The 17622-nt window shown below is 37.9% G+C and overlaps 1 long non-coding RNA gene across 1 annotated transcript; it reads right to left on the bottom strand.

The window, feature by feature from the left end:
• Positions 1-661: 661 nt before the first annotated feature.
• Positions 662-12181, bottom strand: LOC121403003. The gene is made up of 4 exons (XR_005966941.1): positions 11511-12181; positions 11025-11109; positions 8599-8658; positions 662-995 (listed from the first exon to the last, which is right to left on the bottom strand). It is a non-coding gene; the product is annotated as an uncharacterized LOC121403003 (long non-coding RNA).
• Positions 12182-17622: the final 5441 nt, after the last annotated feature.

The following is a 17622-nucleotide window of genomic DNA, read 5'->3' as shown; positions in this document are numbered from 1 at the left end:
TATCCAAATGCAAACGGATCTTTTGAAACACCTATAAACCTTTTTCACATTATAAATTTCACTATACATACTGTATGGGTCACTACATATTACAGATTCATGATTTAGGTATTCTGCTGGAAGGCAAACTGCTAATTATATATTCGCCTATGTGTGTTCTAGTTTGGGTATTTCAGACTGTCGTTATTCACATCCCCCAGACAGTTATTGAACTGCTGGGTCCCACCTGGCATGGGGGAATACTCTCATATTGCACCTCTGGTTCTTCCAGTGCTGGTGTTGAAGTTAATGTCTTCCCAATAGCTCAGTGGTATCAACATAATCAGGCCATCTCCTAAAGTAAGCACTGGACAAGGAAGCATTGGCTAAAATCACCATGCCAACAGTTTGTAAATTTTAAAGATTTTAAACACCACGTATGACATTTTCTCATTGATTTCTGAAAAAAAATCTCTAAATGCTGCAGAATTTGACATGGAATGTGACCATGGCATCTGTTTAATTCCTTTATACCATGCTGTTGGACTTTCTGCCTAGATTGCATGTTGGCCTGTACTCTGTGCTGGCCTGGTCAGCATTGTCTTCCTAATTATGTATCATAGACAGCACCAATCACAAGTTTATTTTCTTTAAAATGCCTTTATTGTGACATGGGCTCTGACCCAGACAATCGGCAACGTTTCAGACCGCCATTGGTCTTTTATCAAGCCAAGTCTTCCTGCCAAAAAAAGCAAAGGCTTGTTTGCAAATGTCTGTCCTGTCTGTGTCCCAGTTTCTGCTTCATTAGCCAACACATTTAGGGGGTTATTTACTAAACTTCGATTTTTTTTTTCTGGTCGAAAGGTTTTTTGGGCAAAACCTCAAATTTTCAGAGGAATATAGTTTTTTTCGACATTTATTATACCTGCCATGTAGTCATGTAGAAGTCAATGGCAGATGTATTTTTTACAATTTGAAGATATTGTGATCTGCGCCGTTGGGTTTCATACGATAATCTGAAAAATGTGTAACAGAAGAAATTGTCTGCAATTGGTAGCGGTCGAGCAATGCATCCTATGATAGATTTCTAGAAAAAAGATAATATTAATCTCGTTCTCGTGGTTAACCAATGGCAACTACAAAAAACAATAACTGGCGTCTAAGCATAAAGATCCCTTTGAGTGATACCTATGCAATATCAATCACTGCAGAGTTCCCAAATTATTTTAAATGATAATAATATGCTTAATTATTGCAAAAAAAACTTTCACAAAGGCACTTGCATCCATTAGTGACCATGTTTGCGCCATTTTTGACTGATTAAGACCTCAATGACTTCCTTGCAAAGTTTTCGACCAAACTGCTTTTGCGAACATTCACAATGTATGTAATAAAATTTCACAAACCAAAACTCCAGAGCAGGTGTTAAAGGTTTGCAATGTGCAATTAAGATTAGCAATCCAGTAAAAGATAACGAATAATATTACATTGCGACGGGTGAATTTTTATTTGTAAAGTTTTGCTCTTTCAGAATTTTTTTACTTTCCCCCCTATGTGTGTTAAATTCATGTCTATAAATACTGTAAGTTGTTCTATCCTAACTTGAAACATGATTATAACAGTACTAATGTGGAAAATGTAAATACTGTACTAACTGGCCAATCTATGTGTAGAAAAGCAGTCAGGGCGAGGCTTTTTGAAATTGGTCACTGTACAGCTGGGATTTGAATGCCTGTAATTAGGTAAGGGTTGAGTAAATAGAATCCCTTCAGATGTTTCAGTATATAGGAGTTATAAAAATCCTGTACTGTATCTCAGCTTTTAACATGATATGAATATTACGGTTAATTGAAACTCTCGTCTTGAAGTCTATAATCCTTCTACTATGCTTGCCAAAAAGTCACATGATCTTCTATAATGAGTTTTCTTGGTTTAGTATCTATGAAAAAAAATGTCTTATGCCTGCTTGCCCTCTAAGCTGCCTGCATCAGTCAGCCAGATAGAAATGAATACAGTGAAATTGTTGTATACTGATGAAGCTCCCATTTGCTTATAAAACATCTTTAATCTTAAATGCTTGAGGCTTTGGGACAACTCACTGCTACAAAGTACTCTAAATAAACCCAATGTCAACCAATTACTGATGTCTTTGATAATAGTAAAGCTTCACTGCATGGTGAATTATTCATACTAAGTAAACACCCCAAAGCATTGCTTATATTTTAGCACAGATTAAAAAACACCAGAGAATTTTGGAAAATGTCTTATACTACCATAAAGCTATTGCTCAAAAGAGGTTTATATGATCCTTTTTTGGTTGCGATACAAGAAAATATGACTACACTTTGTAGTCAAGCAGGGCCCCCCAAAACAGAAAAGGTGTACACTCAGAATGCAGTGGCAGAAGGGGTTCTATAATATAAATATATGTGTATAAACTGGAATTGTTCTGAATTCTGGCATTATTATAATATGGAATTGTTTATTTCACCAGCAAATAATTTTTATATGTCTGCTTCTAATGCGCAAGGGTCAACACTTCCAATCCTATGCTTTCAAAGCTGGTACCTTACATATTTGGAAGTTAGGTAACATACAAATGAAGAGCAAATTGCTATGGTACAGTAACATTTACTAACAAAATAAGCACAAGTATGGTACAATTGGGAACTTAACACCAAACATGTATTCACTGTCACCGTTTAGTCTTCTGCTGCATTCTCTTTAAAGGGGATATAAACAATGATTGCATTTAAACTTTTCCACACACAGGGGAAATTCTGCCACCTGCCCTGTTGCCATCACCCCTTACCTCCCCCCTCCCAAAAACAAAACCTCTCTTGTATTGCAGTGGATCAACGGGGAGGGATGCATCAATGATGCAGAGCACACAGTTGCATAACACATTTATAATGCAAAAACATATTCCTCGGCGTAGTAGAATAGGAGGGTATCTATATTGTACATAGAGAAAATATTACATTATATTATATTAAATTAAATTACCTATTATAATAGAGCTTACAATCAAAAAAAGGAACTTACTATTTAGATGGCACATAGACTTATATCAATTCATATTTAGGGTTTAGATTCTCACTACACTAGTTTAAAAATTGGGTCCCACAGATTCATTGTCCTCACTTTAAGCCTCTTGGCTACACAAGTCTTACCCAGGTGTGGAAATTACATTAAAGGCAATATATAACATCTGACATGAGCTTATTCAGATGAGTAGGTGCATAACACTGAAACATCCAAAAATACTTTTAAATGTACTACATATTGGAGTAGCTGTGTGTATAGAGAACATTTCACCACCCCCTTAATCAAGCCCTCTTTCACCTTGTTGACTTGTCCCTCTGATTTCCATAGTTGATAGTGCCAGGTTCCCTTTGTTAAGACTTACCCTGGTGGTCTAGTGGGGACTAGAGGCAGTCGGGGAAGCCTGCTGCCGGGACACCCTCAGCCCTAGCCCTACTCGCTCATCGCAGGTCTCTCCTATGGTGCGCACTTCCACATTTTATGCTTCTCGCATGATGACGTCATTGTGCTTTGGCGCAGAGTTTAAATATTTAATGGGACTTCGGGCTGTAACTCAATACCCTTTGTTAAGTCTATTTGATTAGTTCCTGGATGTGATTTTGTCTGTGTATTATCTGTTTTTTGATCCCTGCCTGCATGAGTCTTCTGAACTCTGCTAATCCCCGCCTTTAATTAAAATAATTTTTATTAACATGTATTTATATAGCGCCAACATATTTTGCAGACCTTTGACTGCTTGACCATTCTCTGATCTCTGCCTATACGACCCAGCCTGCCTGACTATTCTGAACTCCGCCTGTACCTTCCCCAGCCTGCCCGACTATTCTTGAACTCTGCCTGCACCCACCCTGGCTTGCCTGTTGTCTCCTTCTGTCTTCACGAACGTGCCCCACTTGCTCATTCAGAATGCTTGCTTTGCTCCTCTTAAGATGAAACCTGGTGGCATCTGAGTAGCTGAGGGCTCCTCCCGAGGCCAAAGGTGGCTGCTACAGGTCGGAAGATTGAGCCGTGACAGGAAGCTTAGTACTTGTTCTGAATTTAGGGAGTCGTACGTGACACCCTTTTAAGCAGTGGTTATTCCCTTTGTCTCAGAATCCATCAATTCAAAATGGCTATTGTTGTGTGTACCCTTGGTACACATTCTGTATGGTACATATCTACACATGGTACACATATGGTACATACAGTATCTACATGTAGATACTGTATGTACCATACAGTATCTATATGTAGTCCTAACAGTTATGTTTATTTTCCTAACTAAAATAACTATATAGCAGAAATATGTGATGTCCCAATTTAATATTTAAGGCATTTATACACTTATAATAAGGTGGTATATACTATATGCTTGATATATACAGTATATATATGTATATCATTTTGTATACAAAGATTATTGGAGAAATCTAGGGGTGTTGAGCATACTAATTGTTTAATATTTAAATAACTTTTTGATTTATTGAGATTTTGAAAAAAAAAAGAAATTGCTAAGGGTTTTCTTACAGTCTTTTTACAATACATTTTGAACTCCAGCATAAGACTGAGAAATACAGTTTGAAGCTCATTTAAAAAAATAGGCTTCCAGTCTAAAATTTGATTTAAGTCCTACATTCACCAGGGACTATCAAGTATTGATCAGCTTCTAGTACTTGTGGTAAGTGAAGCAATCTGTTTTGATTTCCCTTGTGATTCCTGCATGAGGGAATCAATTGTGTAATGAATCCTAGTATCTTACATATTTTAACACCCTTATAAAGTGTATGATTTGGGCTAAGAGAGTCCATAAGATGCTTTGTCAGAGAATCTATGCATAGGGCAAGATGCAAGATCCCAATTTTACCTTGAGGCCATTGCTTCTACAGCTGGAAGACCCCAAATATTTACCAGTTCCTGGAAGACATTGATAGTTAGGCTCCATTCTTCTTGACTTCTGGGGTGATGAGACCCAAATTATTTGCTTTGGCAGATGAAGAGCAGTCATGCTTTTGAAATAAATTTCAGTTCAGTAAAAGATTGGTGATACATCTCTCAGAAGAGACAGAATTTTTGTGATTTTAAAAAACTTTTTAAATTTTTTTAAAAAATAGGTGTCCATTAAATCTACATTCATAAGCCAATCTCTTATTGACACAGCTCTAAATCTATTACTGGTTTGTGGGCTGCTATCATCTTCCTTTTCTATTTCTAGTTGCCACATGTGCAGCAATTGTCACATGCTCCAACATCCTCGCGCACATGTTTTTGATGCAAGTCTGCGTTTGAGAATGTTCATTTGCGCACACATTCTGACACATTCACAATCAGCATAAATAGACCCCAAGGCATATACTCCAGTGCAAATACTTTGTGTTACTTCTTCTGGTTCTGACCCCAGCCTGTACTGTTTCCTACTTCAAGTTGTGTCCTTTGTCTGTAGTTAAGTGCCTTATCTCCTAAAAACCTAATTGACTGTGTTACTGCTGCTTGTGGGTTTACTTGGCACTCTTGCTATTCCTCAGCTGAGCTAGTTATTGTTCTTATCCTCAGTGTTTGTGTTCCAGTGGGAAGCACAGGGAAGGATTATCACTGTAATAAAATTACCTGAGCGGTGGGGTCGCCCGCCGCTCCACCCGCGGGGACGCCCGCCGCGTGTTTCCTAGGCGCCATATTGATTCTTAGGGCACGCGCGGTGCGCCAGCGCGCATTGGCGCGAAAATGCGAACTTGGACAGTATTTAAGGCCCATTCTGACCCCCAGCCAGTGCCCGTGATAGGATCTTGCTCCTTGTGGTTCGTGAAGCCTTGTGCTATCTGTATTCTGTATCCTGTATTCTGATTATCCGGTTTGACCCCTGCCTGTTTCCTGACGACTCTCCATTCTGTATCCTTACCTGTGCCTGAATCTTACCCTTCTGATTGATTAACCTGGTTTTGACCATTGCCTGCCTGACTACGATTCTGATATCAGCCTGCCTCGACCCAGCCTGTCTGACTATTCTACTGCCTAATCCTTTTGTAACGTGACCTTTAGCCCAAAAGACTCTGCTAACAGCCGTGCCCCTTTGCCAGCCAGAACACCGTGCCTTGTACCCCTCGTTATGTCCAGGTGGCACCCAAGTAAGCTGAGGGCTTCTCCCGAAGGTGGTCACACTACTGGTGAAGCCGAGCCAAGACCAGGGTACTTGGCACTTGTTCTGGTATTGGGTGCTGGCCGTGACAATCACCTTCTAACTCACCCTGGTAACTGACGTGAAAGAGGTAAGGTCTGGAAATATTTTATTTTCTATTGCAATGTAAAGCAGAAAAAATTTATTTTTAAAGTAACAGCTCATATTGTGATATGGCTATAAAAACTTCCATGATAGCTATGACTTTCAGGTGTACAATACACTGTAATAAATACATTTAAAAAAAAAAATTAACATTTTTACCTAAAAGGAAATGGAAAATAAAGAAAACAACTTTGAAACAGTTTCTAAGTATCAATTACAGTATTTTCTAAACTTTTTTCTTTGAAGCTTAAGGCTCATTGGCAGACGAGGACTCCCTAAAACAGGATGCACCATCATTATATTTGCCATAGATATAACATTTGCTTGCCAAGCAGGACAGCATTGGGCAACCAAAACAGATAAAACAAATTTAGGAAATCAACATGGCATTTTGCAGGAAGTGCATACTTTAAATAGCCTCGTCCTGCCCCAGCATACATAATAGATCATGCAAACATAATGAAAAATTATAGGGCACTGTATTTTTTTCCTGGTAGAGTCTGTATTCGAATCGATATGCAAGATGAGCAAGCACAATTGTAGCCGACCAGGAGCAAAGGTTTAAACAAACATATATTTCATATGATTTAAACAAAAGTGTCTGACACATTTTGTGTCCAAAACCATGTAGTCTGTAAGCTGTCTCTTTGGACATGGTACACATTAAGCAATTTTGTTTCAATTATGTGAAATAAATATTTGTCTTGATGTGCTGTTTTACTGGATGTTTTTAAGAAGTCTGTACATTTTATTTAAATTAAAATAAATATACTTCACTATATTGGCTTTTATCTTCTCTTGCAACTGCTGTGTAGCAATGGGGCAGCCATTCAAAGGAGAAAAGGCTCAGGTTACACAGCGCCAAAAAAAGACCAGAAGATTACCGAATAAGAAGATGGCTGCCGTGAACTCCGATGCCCTGAATCTGCACCAAGGGGTTAGTAAAAAGTTAGGGGCATTTACCCCGGGTAGCAGCTAGGCTGGGAGGGAGGAGGGAGGGGGTCTATGTAGGGTGGGGGTAGGGTTTTTTTTAAAAAGGGGTTGAATTTTCCTTTAACCCCCAGCTACAACTAAAACCAGTCAGTGCTTTCCCTTTTCTGCATACACAAATTATCAGAGAGGTTCTCCTGCTGAGCAGGAGCAGGTTCTGTATAAATCCAGGTCACTGGTCAAATCCGGCACATTTACTGATTTGATTATCAAATTATTTTGGATATGTTCCTCATGTAAAATAGACCATGGTCTATACAATATGGACTAACAGATATATGGAGTTAGCAGAATTATACTTATACTATTATATTATATTATATTATACCCCTAGGTTTCTCTTATAACATTCACAGTATTTGAGCAGATTGTAACTGTACACTGAGGGGCTTCATAATAACATCTGAACCCTTTATGAAGCTAAAGGAGAACTAAACTCTATCTAAATCGACCCACTTTCACCCCGCAGAACCTAGTTTCCTACACTGGAGAGGGTACAGGTGAGGTCACATTACTAGTGCAGAGAACATATTTGCGCTCTCTTGCACTAGAAGCTGAAATGTATCTCTAATATACTTCAATTAAAAAATTGTGTACCGTTTTTATAAGAAACCTGACTGTATGCAGTAAATTTCCCCCTTCGTTTTACTTGCTCTGACTGCTGCGGATAGGAAACTTCAGATGGTCCCTAACTGCTCTGCAGGGAAACCGATCATACTTTCAAAACAGCAGGGGGGAGGCCCCCACCTTACTTCCCAAAACTCAAGCAGCCCTGTTCCCTGTAGAGCAGCCAGCGATCATGTAGAGATTTGTATCCGTAGACCCAGTGCAGTCTGCATATTCTGTTTATTCTTGCTGTATAAGCTTCTATGGCAGAAATTATTTGACTTGTGCTGTTTTGATCATTTATGATGATCCCTAAACTTAACCTCCCAACAGAAGTGCTGACCACACTGAGCATGTACATAGTCTTGGTCTTGCAAAGATGTTGAACATAGTTAAAAGATGATGACCCCCTGCGGCCAACTTTAAAAACTTTTGGTACAGTAAGTTTATGTTTATATTTAGTATACAAAATACAGCATTTGTAGCATTATTCTATTTTAAACTTTAGTTCCCCTTTAAAGTTACTAGGAGCATTTTTTGCCGGCCCAGGTAACTTGTTTGGTGCTGCTGCCTGAGGCAAGTTTTTCAGCTTGTGTCATGGCTGCAGCGTCTCTGACTAAACCTCTAGAAATGCTGTATTTTATATACTGAAATTAATGTATCAACCTAAAGGTTCAGGAACTCTATAACAGTAACAATACAAGCCTTCAAACTGAGGAGCTTACCATCTTGGTTATTTTTAGGGGTGTCAGTGACACTGCACATGCCCAATATACTGTAAACATCTGTTGAGAAACAAAATATAGGGGTTAATTTGATGCCAATCATCAAAAATAAAATAAACCTTTTATGTAAACTATGCTACAGGGCTGATACTGGAGGCACAGATTTTCACTATGCTGTGGTTGCCTGATACAGAATTTCAAAACTTAATATGCAGCATTTCTACCCCACTTTTTTGTCAAGGTTAATTCTCCTTTAGAACTATCCTTAGGTTTTACATTAGTGCTAGTATGTCTGGATTTTTTACTGCTGTATTTTATCTTTGATGGGCCATAGTTTAACAAAAAAAGGGAATATATAGAGTATACATTTTAATACATAAGTACCAATTCACAGTGTGAGGTGTAAATGCAAATTAATGGTTTTCTAGCAATGCACTGAAACATAAACTGACAGCCAATGACTAAGCAAATATATAACATAAATGTCTACTATTTTCTCAAAACCACAGCCTAAGAAATAAGTGTAGGGATGAAGTTGCTCGCTGTTCTGATAAAAGACAAGCATTTTAAGTTGCTCAGTATACTTGCAATTCTAAGTTAAGCTAGAAAAACATTAGAGTTCCATCAGTGCACCATGTATTTAAGAAAAAATATTATGGCTGTTCTGAGCAGTTTTGTTTAGTTACAGACACATAATTTGTGGATACTACCATAAACATTACTTGTAAATTATAATTGCTAGGATAGTTATTTAGATTTAGATCTTGATGTTATTTAGATTCTAGAGGTTATTTTTAAAGCAACCCCAAAATAAGTTTAGGTCAAGAAAAATGCTACTTATTCAAGCTTAGTGATGGTCACTGTGCTATTTTCAAACATCTAGTTTAACATTAAGGAGTTCATTCACAATTGCAATTTTGCAACAATTAATGCAAACACAGAGATCAAAGCCTACTATTGCAATTTTTAAAAGGTTAGTAATAACTAAATTAATAAAAATTATGCCACCTAAAGCTTGCTAAGATGTTACAGAAGTCAACGGAAAGAGTATATTTATAAATATGAATAAGTTTGCCACAACAGAGAATGGTCAGACACAGACAGGAGGAGATTAATGGTTTGGAAAATATTTAGAAGTGGTAGTTTAAGTTAAATTTTAATTTAAGGGGGTCCCTGACCATGCTCTGTGAGATTATAATTTTATTGTTACTTTTTATTACTTATATTTCTTTTCAAACTTCTATTCATCTTTCAGTCTCTCAGTTGCCTGGTTGCTAGTTAAATTTGGACCCTAGCAACAAGATAGCTGCTGAAATGTTGAACTGGAAAGTTTCTGAGCAAAATTATATATAATAAAAAAAACACAACTAATAAAAAAGTAAGACCAGTTGCAAAAATCCAAATTGGGTGAATAGGATCACCCGCAAACTTGAATCGAATTAGATTAGAGTTTTTCAAACTCGATTTGAGTTTTTTCTGCACAAAAAACTTGAATGTCAGGAATTCTGCAAACAACTCCAAATTGATCCCAGGACTTCTTCCATAGGTTAAAACAGCAATTCGGCAGCTTTATGTGGCGAATAGTCTAATTCAGTTTCTTAAACGCCCAGTGTATGATAAATCCAAATTTTTAAAAAAATTAGAATGGAATTTTAATTATTCCCTAGTCTAATTTGACAGTTTTTTTCTGATATAGAAGCCCATGTGTACACAATACAAGGAAAGAAATGGGGTGTTTCTTTTGACAGGGCTCAGAGAAACATTACTTTGAGGATTTATTGGTGTATTTATATAGACCTTTCTGATAAAGCTAACTTAGTTTTAAGTGTCCTTCTCCTTTAACATTACAGGTATGGGATCCATTATCCAGAAACCCATTATCCAGAAAGCTCCAAATTATGGGAAGGCCATCTCACATAGACTCCATTTCATGCAAATAATTTAAATTTTTAAAAATGATTTCCTTTCTCTCTGTAATAATGAAACAGTACCTTGTATTTGATCCCAACTAAAATCCTTATTGGAACCATTCTATTGTTAGAGTTTAACTAATTTCTTAGTAGACTAAGGTCCAGTGAATTCTGGATAATTGGTCCCATACCTGTATCTCCATATAATCTACCTATATGATGCATTGGGACAAGTCTATTCACCCATCCCTGCTTGGGTTCATGTGGAGTCTTTAATAGTTTTGTATCTATTTGACTCAACTGATGGTAACAATCATATATGTCATATATAGTGCCTGGAGTATGACAACCCTTAAAGGTATGGAACACAATTTTACATTTCCACAACAAGCTGTCTAATGGAATGAAACTGTGTTAGATGTGTGAAAGCCATCATGACCCCTATGTATGAAAGGGATCAATAAAAGCTATGATACTGTTGAACTGTTCCATAGTTCTAAATAGTGATGTGCTGACCTCTCACTCCTCTTCGTGGGTGGCGGGCGGGTGCAGGTTGAGCTCATCTCCTGCTCTCCTCTCTCTTCAAATGCCGGCTTAGGGTCTATAAAAGGAACCCGGAAGTCAGATATGGGCAAGCGAAGGCTGAGGTAGGCGGGTTAGGTTCGGGTGCGGGTCTGGAAAAACCCGACACGCACATCACTATTTCTGACATCTCTTTAACAATATTAGTTTAATCCCCCTAGTGACATTCATAAACTCAACCAGGTATATGCAAAAGATGCCATTATACAGCTTGTACAGAAAACAAAAAGTGAATGCTTTCAGTGTATCTCTCATAAGTTTACATGAATACATAAACATGAATTCATGTAAACTTATTCAGAATGATCCTGTGAGCACTTTTGCAATTTACACTGATTAAATAATACAATGTCCATTGCATAACTGGCATAATACTTTTTAGTAAAATTATAACCTATTAAATGAAAAATGATTTCTCACCTTCTTCCCAAGTAGCAGTGAGCTGTGATTCAGGAGCTTCTGCAAGAAAAAAAAATCCTGAGCAATAGAGTGAGTGTTACCTTGTGAATGCAGGACATCCTCTTCTTAGAGGATAATACAATTATCTGTTATATAAATAGTTCTTAAATAACACTTTTATAAATGGAGCAACCCTTGTCTGAAGGGCTAGTTGTTCTGAAGTAATAAAATAATTCTGTTTCTACTTGGCACCAACTGTACTTTGGCTTAGTCACATGCCATTTGTTTTCCATTCTTAGCAATTCAGAAGTACTCAACAAGCAGTGACTGCTTTCTACATTTTATAGAGAGCCCTGCTGGCAGAAACCAGGGAAACATCATTAATGAACTTGGAACTTGTCCCAAACAACCTACAGAGCCTCCTCTGTCCCTTTTAGATTGCTGTCCATACTGAAAGGCACAGTACTCTTCTTACTTTGAAAAATAACGTTATTCATAGTGCTAATGTAAATATTCTATGTTTTTTTGCACAAACAAAGATTCTCTTTGCTACAGGATCTGTTGGAAATATCCCCACATGGTTATTAAAAAGCATCTGCAATGAACAGCTCATCTTAGTTGCTGACTTAAATGTGTTTCACTGTGTCAACATCTAATGGTAAAACAGGACAACCTCTGGATATGAAATGGAGCCCTAAAATTAATTTGATGCTGGGCCCAGTAAAATCTAGTTTTGCCACTGCCGCAATTGATTTCTACATGATCTCGACAGGTTTGAGATTTGGATTTTTAGCAACTTTGGGGTATGATAATTCTCTAAAAATTTGAGTTTATATTTTTCCTCCAAAAAAGTGAGGTTTTATAAATAGGACCCTAAATGTTTTTCCTGCAAAGATTCTCAGCACCCACTATGGCAATGGATTTTCTGGTATTTTGTCAAAGCAACAAAACAAAGTTAAAAGGTTGAACTTGATGGACGTGTGTCTTTTTTCAGCCTAAGTTACTATGTGACTTAATATGTTACTATGTTATAATTATGCCTTATTATAGGTCCCTGGTAAGGCCTCGCCTGGAGTGTGCAGTGCAGTTTTGGGCTCCAGTCCTTAAGAGGGATGTAAATGAGCTGGAGAAAGTTCAGAGATGTGCAACTAAACTGGTTAGGGAGATGGAAGACTTAAATTATGAGGGTAGACTGTCAAGGTTGGGGTTGCTTTCTCTGGAAAAAAGGCAATTGAGAGGGGACATGATTACACTTTACAAGTATATTAGAGGACATTATACATAGTTAGTTAGACCAATAGCAGGGGCCTTTTTACCATTAAAGAGGATCACTGCACCAGAGGCCACCCCTTTAGACTAGAGGAAAAGAACTTTAATTTGAAACAGAGTAGGTGGTTCTTCACAGTGAGGAGAGAAAGGTTGGTCGTGGAATGCCCTGCCGAGTGATCTTGTGATGGCTGATTCTGTTAATGCGTTTAAGTTTGGCTTGGATGATTTCTTGGACAGATATACTGTAGTATCAAAGGCTGTTGTGATACTAATCTGTATAGTTAGTATAGTATATATATTTATGTGAAGGTATGGAGGGGTGTGTGTATGGATGCTGGGCTTTTATTTGGAGGGGTTGAACTTGATGGACTTTGTCTTTTTTCAACCCGATTTAACTATGTATGTAACTATGTAACAGAAAAACAGACAATCAAGAGATACATTTTAGTGAAGCACTTACCTGCATTAGTGGATTTAAATGAAAAGATTATTTAACAATTGAAACACAAACTCACAGCCTTTGGGAGTCTGTTTTCTAACAAAACTCAGCCTCGTGCTTCCCTGAAACAGACAGCCCAGCTGAAATGTACTGGCACATAACTCTTGTCTGGGTCACTGGAAAATACAAACTATATTATTGATGAAAAGAACACAAATTCAAAGAATTTCTAATACTTTAATCCTAAAATCTGACCTTATTTCCACAATTTATTTTCCGTAGCATGGTGTTCTGTCACACACTGCACTTTATTTTGGCATTAAGCCACATTATACATTCCACTTCTTATTCTACCCCCTAAAACAGGGATCCCCAACCTTTAGAACCCGTGAGCAACATTCAGAAGTAAAAGGAGTTGGGGAGCAACACTAGCATGAAAAATGTTCCTGGGGTGCCAAATAAGGGCTGTTATTGGCCATTTGGTAGCCCCTATGTGGATTGTTAATCTACATTGAGGCTTGGTTTGTCAGTGCACCTGGTTTTTATTCAACCAAAACTTTCCCCCAAGCCTGGAATTCAAAAATAATCACCTGCTTTGAGGCCACTGAGAGCAACATCCAAGGGGTTGGAGAGCAACATGTTGCTCGCGAGCTACTGGTTGGGGATCACTGCCCTAAAACATAGCTCATTTATTTCTGCTGCTGCCGTTCAAGATGTTAACCTTTCATTATTGCATCTGATTTCAAGTAACTCCTGTGCATCCATTGGTACCAGAATTCCTATTATAATGGCAGGGTCATTCCCTTTTACCTCTTCACATTTTAGCAGGTTGCTCAAAGCAAGTCCCGATTTACTTACTTTAATATGGGTGATTTAACAGTCTTTATTTATCCTTATCAGTAATCCATTTATTACTCAGATATGCACTAAATGTTATTTGGTTATGGGTAAACAAGCTATTACAGCAGTTTGTAGTTAGACTATTTTGTCTTTAGTCATTGTATGGCTTGTGTGTTAAAGAGTCAGCTAGGTTAGTTAAAAGGGACCCGTCACCCAAAAATATTATTCATAATCCTATTTTATCACATCAGTCAAGCAAAATTGACTTTAATTACACTATAAAAATTATTTGAATCTCGTTTCCTTCAGTTTGGGAATTCATAATTATAAGTAGGCAGGAGCCATTTTGTGGATACTGTTATTAAGACAAGCCTTGCATCAGCTCAGAATCTTGTTTTTGCAACAGAATGGGGGACCTGATATCCATCCCCATGCCCTGGCTACACAATTAAACGGTGAAGAGAACGGGGGAATGTGGGGAGAGCAGAAATTTCTAGGAAGTGCTGAATGGAAAGTGAAAGTAATTGTCTGCCCCTCCTCTATGCCCAGGGCAGACAATATTTGATTGACAGCTGAGATGTTTAAATGACCTTACAACAGCTATGAATGCTTTAATAAAAAATAGAAATTGGATTTCATGTTTAATTTGAAATGGACTTTTACTATACAGATTTTTGTATCTGGGTGACAGGTCCACTTTAAGTGAATTCAGGGTAGTGATTTTGCAAGATCTACAGTAGTTTTTCCCTATGTCCATTTGTAATTCCTTCTGAGAAGGAAGCCCAGGATTGCTCCTAAAATTTCCATTTCCATGGAATACCCGTCTAGAGACTGAGCCTCACCCATTGAGCATACTGTATGTATATATATATATATATATATATATATATATATATATATATATATATATATATATAATATATATATATATATATATATATATATACACTGTATCTATACTTACCAGAAGTACCAATCTATTTTAAATCTAGTTTTATTTTTCCAATATAAAACAGGTTATAAAAACATCACTGTTATTATATCTGCATGCTCCATCTTTAAATAATCTACTTTCCTTCAACAGCTAATGAGGAAATTGGAAGCTTCTGTCTGCTTTAAATCATGCATAATGAATTTTCCAAAGCTCAGTAACTGATTGCAGTGTATATATTTTACTTGTCTCTTTCTCATGTGCTCCAGTTATTTTCCTTAAGGCAACACAATTAGCTATCATCTTCTCAAGTGAATACTAGTATCTGCTATACATGTCTCAGAGCCTTCTGCAATTAATGGACCAAAGCTGAGGCCTAGAATTCACTCTGATCCTTTTTCTTAACACATTCTGATCCAAATGCAAGGGAACAAGTCTATTTAAGCATTTAAATTAAATTAGAACAAACCTTATCTTGACATGTAGTACAATTGACACACAATAATAAACATAATACCCAACATGAACAGATAAGCTAATGTAAGTACTGCAATATTTACACACTCGGCAACCTAGCACAATAGGATCGTTAAAACAGACATGAGAAGAAGTTTTTGAATAGAATAATGATTGTTTGTCAGATGTAAGATCTTTAGGATATATATATATAGCAATTCCCCTCAACAAATTGGTAGCATCAGTCAAATTTTCCACTTTCTGCTGGCTATTTCTCAGGCGGTGCAGGGAAAGCTGGTGGCACTCGGCATTTTTTTTGTTAGAATTCCAGCCAATCCACATCTGCCAAGGGCAGCTAGTAGCTAGGCAGACCTGACAGGGAACTGGTGCTTTTGTTTTCCTGTCTGGACACAGTCTTGTAATTGGCTACCAACATCCTACAGTGTTTCTGGGGAAGGATTTACAGCTAGGCTGCTAAAACCCTTAAAGGCACGGTGGTGCTAAACCCAAGTGTGGTCGCGAGGAGCTTCCAATCACATCTTTGTTTTAAGTTTTCAACTTGTAGTAAACTGTTCACAACTAGTTGGTGATTGTTTCCTATCAGCAACTGCACTTGTGCAATTTAGCACTTATGCTCATATATCAGCCCTCTAGTGTTTTGTTTTTTTAGAAGTGAGGCCAAATACTTTAAAATGTATTTGGCCAATAGCAATAACTAAATTACTGAAGGGGCAATACGTACAACATCAAAGTTTACCTTTTAATGTTTTTATGTTAATATGCATAAAAAAGGTGAAAATAGTAGAGATACAGGCTAGTGCCACCTAAGCTCGCCACATAAAACTCAACAAGCTTTTTTTTTTTTTGAAATTCTCCATCAAGCCAGAGTAGTTAATTGCAGATAAACCAAATTCAGGAAATCACTTTCCTTGTTATACCCTGAACACGAGTGAGTAAGTTTAATAAATCTGCCCTTAATTATGCTATAGAACCATCATTTGCAACAATAACAACTTTAAGTCTTTGGGTAAAACTACATGGATCATTTTGATCAGATTTTATGAGTCAGATTTTATCTGATCTTGTCATCCAACACCATGCAACACCACACAACAACACCAGATTTGTAGGATGCTACAAATGTGAAGTTTATACATCAGATTTTTATATCAGTCCCGTTATATTTTTACCCATGTGACTATATTCAAATCCAATTTGTCGATCCGACACCATCTGACAAAAGAGCTTGTGGAGTTTAACCCTTTAAGAATGAGTATATTTCATCTTTCCCTAGACGTACTCCATGTCAGTACGTTACGGGATAGCCCCTCCTCCCTGCTCCAATTAGAAGGAACCTCCCCAAGCCTTTAAAAGGCCACCACACCCACCTACCGGCGTCTTTTTTTTCCTTCTCTTATGCTCTTGGCTTTGTTCTCTGAACAAAGGCCTCAATCATTAGAAGCAAATTTTTGTTTTTCTCTTTTTATGCCTAGGAAAGCATTAGGCCTGCCCGGAAGGCGTCCTAGGGACAGGGGTTTTGGTCCATGGGACCTTTTTTCCCCCCAGCACACTACCTCAGACCTGGAGTCTTCTGAAATTCAGCTCCTGAATCAGGTAAGGCACTGAGGTGCAATGTCTGCTACTCCTTGTCTGCCTGTATTTCAGTTGCCTTCCTGTATTGCTATCAAGAGCATTGGGTGGCAGGTGCTTGTCCCCCCATTCGTGTGCCCTCCCGACCTGCCCAGAGGGCCTCAGGCGGCACTGGTGTATGTGGCCCCTACACCCCATTTTTACGAATGGGCGAGGGAGGTGGCAGTTAATTTAGGCTAATTAGTTAGGGGCCTGAACCTTACTGCCCCCTGTTACCTTTGTTTTATTTTTGTTTTAATGGGGGCAGGTCATGGCCAACTGCCTCCCTCAACAGACTTTCCTAAGGTGGAGGTAGTTAAAATAATAATAAAAAAAAAATAAAAAATATAAAAAAGTTTCGCTATAGGCTTCATATTATAGCAAACTTGGGCCTGTGCAGGAAGCACCAACACTAATTATCCAATTTGCCTCAGTATAACCCACGCAGTTGCTTTGGGTTCCCTGCCTATACAGACACCAGCTGAGTATAATCAACCCCCCACTGAGTGCAGACACCAGCTGAGTATAATCAGGTCCAGCTAAAGCAAGTGGAGATGGCTCCGCCCACT

This window comes from Xenopus laevis, chromosome 4L (assembly GCF_017654675.1).
Source record: "Xenopus laevis strain J_2021 chromosome 4L, Xenopus_laevis_v10.1, whole genome shotgun sequence".
NCBI lineage: Eukaryota > Metazoa > Chordata > Amphibia > Anura > Pipidae > Xenopus > Xenopus laevis.
This window is presented reverse-complemented; position numbering and strand designations above follow the sequence as displayed.